Source organism: Gavialis gangeticus, unplaced genomic scaffold, assembly GCF_001723915.1.
Source record: "Gavialis gangeticus isolate Ggan-Ray unplaced genomic scaffold, GavGan_comp1, whole genome shotgun sequence".
NCBI lineage: Eukaryota > Metazoa > Chordata > Crocodylia > Gavialidae > Gavialis > Gavialis gangeticus.
Genome location: NW_017729034.1, coordinates 1838118 through 1841346, shown reverse-complemented (window position 1 = coordinate 1841346; position 3229 = coordinate 1838118). Strand labels below are relative to the sequence as shown.

The window sequence follows — 3229 nt, the reverse complement described above, 5'->3', positions numbered from 1 at the left end:
AAGTTTTAACTATATAGCTCCCTATCCAGATGCTCTTATTCTAGAATGACAGTGCATTTTATGAGGTACTTTATGTTATTTTGAAAGCATCTGCTGTGGGAAGTCAAGAGTTAAACCAATGTACCTATAGCACTAGAATTAAGCCTCAAGAGTCCATGGCATGTCTACATCACAGTGACAGTGGGCCCTGGTCAGGATGGGCCCATTTAGGTGCCCTGGAAGTATGCTGGTGAGGCTACTCCTGTGTTGTCCCCAGAAGCTGTTCCCAACATCCAGAGACCCCAGGCTACCTCATCAGCATACGTCTACATTTGAAGCATGTCAGCTGGTGTGTTTGAGTTTACCAAGTGGCCTGACTGCAGAAATAGCATGGCTGTAACATGTTTCCACCACAGTAGAGATGTGCCTTATGCATCTGGAGCAAGAGAGGTTGACTGAGGAAGCCAATATGTCCTGCAAGAAGGGATGTTAAGAACAGCCCATTCAAGAAGTAGCTCAGGCTAAACCAGATGTTATCAGGATAGACCTGGTTTCGCTTTTTGTTGCATGTTACACTTATTGCTCTTATAAAAAGAGAAACAAGTCATTGAAGGAGGTGAGCTAGGACCGTCACTCAGGGGGGACCATGGGGTAGGGTAGGGGCAACTTTATTTGCTCGTACATGCATGGAGCTATTACTAAACAACCCTGATCTCTGGGGATATTCACCTCCAGGTTTGCACATCACAGCTGAAATAACCACTCAGTATAATGGTAGCCATAATTTCCCAAGGGGATTTAGGTTGGGACATGCTCTATGAGAAACCAGTGTCCATGGCTCAAGAGGCCTCTTATTGCAGGCCCAAGGTGCAAGTGGATCAGCTGGGAGCTAATTAACTGCCTGCAAATAAAATTTACTTTTCGTCTTTGTGGGGCAAAAGGGGAGGGGAAAGTGAAAGCAGAAGAAAACAAGAAAGGACTCCACATTTATGACCAATTTGTTTTCTTCACAGTGAACCAACCAGTCTCACTGCAACACCAGAACCTGAAGGGAAAGCAGCAAAACTCAATATCCTTCCCATGCATGCACCCCCTGGGACTTTTTCTGATAGCCATGGTAAGGCAGCAACTACACTCTAGTCAGCCATACAGAAATACCTTCCCTTCCTGCCTTCCCTGCTTCAGATTTAGGCAAGAGAAGCACTGGGATAGGGTTATGCTACTCCTTTTTTTGACTTCCGTAACAAGTAGATATTTGAGATGACATCCAGGCTATGTTAACATCAGTGTTAATACCACCACTGAATTCAACAGAGCCAAGATTGCACACTTTATGTTTTATAACATCATTGATTCAAGAGTCCATAATACCGGTAATTCAACTGATGCATTCTGCCTTAACCCACTCACTGCTTGGCATTGACACCTGCAGCTAACTTATATTAATACCAATCACTACTTATGCCCCAATTCAGCAAAGCAGAGAGCATGTGCTTAAATTGACCTTTATTCAGCCAAGCACTTAAGCATGTGCTTAACATTAAGTAGGTTCTCAAGTGCCATTGTTGTTAATAGGACTTAAGTAGCTACTTAAAATTAAACCTATACTGAGTGCTTTGCTTAATCCATACTCTGATGTACTCACAGCCCTAAGAAATCAATGCAAAGACTCCTGTTGACTCAAGAGGCTTTGGGCTAGGCTTTAAAGCAGAGGTTCTGGGATCTGAGTTTCACAGAGTTGCTTCTGTCCCTATCATGAAACATCTAGCAGTGTCTCAGCAATGATACCATCAAATAGTTTTAGCCTGATTCAGATGAGTTTCCCAAGGCTTTCAGATGTAACTTTAATGGCCAATACCTACTCCACAAGACAAGACAAGACCCACCCGCAACCAATCTTGGAGAGATTAGGGCAATGGGTGTCTTTGAGCAAGACCAGAAGGTTCTTTAACAATAAGTTCTCCTGCCATCATGAAAGGAGATAAAAGCTCAGGTACCAATGGATGGGATGTGCCACAGCTGCAGATATCACAATACAGGGAAATTTGGGTTCCTCTTCTCTAACAGCTCATCTTTTTTCTTTGGTCAGCAATCTAGTGACAGAAGTTATAATTTAGAAATACTCCCTAATTTAAAAGAAATGGGAATTGAGAGATGGTCCCTCAGGTAGTTGCTGTTACTTAGAGCCAGACCAAGGGTCTGCAGAGGTTGCTTACTGCTTCATAATAAAGTGAATTGTTTAGTTTTTCTCGTTCACTGCATACCTAGATTTATCAACTTTGATGATCACTATGTGGTGTCCGAAATGATGAATGAGAAAAAAATTGAAAGAATTTGAGTTTTAATATGAAATAGAAGTTGAAAACTGAGAGCAAGTGGATACACACAGCCATGTGGAAGGACAAGGGCACTGTAAGTGATCTTATGGAATAATTCTAATCTAAGTAAATGGACAGTTAGCCATGGATATTGTTCAGCCTCCACCTGCCCTTCTGATTTCAGGCAATATATCAGGGAAATGGAGGGAGTTCAGACAAAGGTTTTAGTGGTACCTAGCAGCCATAGGTGCAAATGAGGAAAAGGACGAAGTCAAATCATGTATCTTGTATATTGTAAAGGAGGAAGCCCTAGCTGTTTAAAATCTCTTTACATTTGCAGAAGGCCAGAATATGTGGTTAAGTGTAATACCTTCCAAATATGAGGAGTACTGCATGCCAGAAAAATGAATAAGACCCTTGAAAGGCAAAGACTTTTTGTGTGGTGGCAAATAGCAGGAGAAAATATATATTAGTATATTACTGAACTAAAGTGACTGCATAAGAACTGTGTTCTTGGGAACTTTACAGATTAGAGACAGGCTTATTTGTAGAACTGCAGATGCTGCATTACCAGAAGGCTATTGTGTGAGCGACTTTGTCCTTCAGAAAGACTATCCAAATGTGTAGGACAGCAGAAACTGTGAAGTGTCGGGGAGTAGAGCTGAATATACCAAAAGGGGTCATCCATGCAGTAAGCATGAAAAAATGCAGCCAGAAAAAGCCACTTCACAAGGTGACATTTTCCATAGGTAAGACTCTACCTCCCAAAATGGAATTTTCCATTGGCAAGGAGAATTCAAAGGGAGAGAGAGCAAATAAGCAGACATAAACCAAGTGTGGAAGGCAATGTGGACCCCAGTGCTGTGCTGCATTTGGAAAGCTCTGCTTTAACTGGTCTGTGTCATGCCTGGGGCTCGGGTCAGGGACATCAC

General features: G+C 42.3%; 1 long non-coding RNA gene across 1 annotated transcript in view; it reads left to right on the top strand.

Moving 5' to 3' along the window:
- The first annotated feature begins 996 nt into the window (after positions 1-996).
- The window catches only part of LOC109304315, a 10693-nt gene continuing 8460 nt past the window's right edge, over positions 997-3229 (top strand). Inside the window, exon 1 of the long non-coding RNA XR_002099349.1 lies at positions 997-1096. This is a non-coding gene — a long non-coding RNA (uncharacterized LOC109304315). The remainder of the gene's footprint in view (positions 1097-3229) is intronic.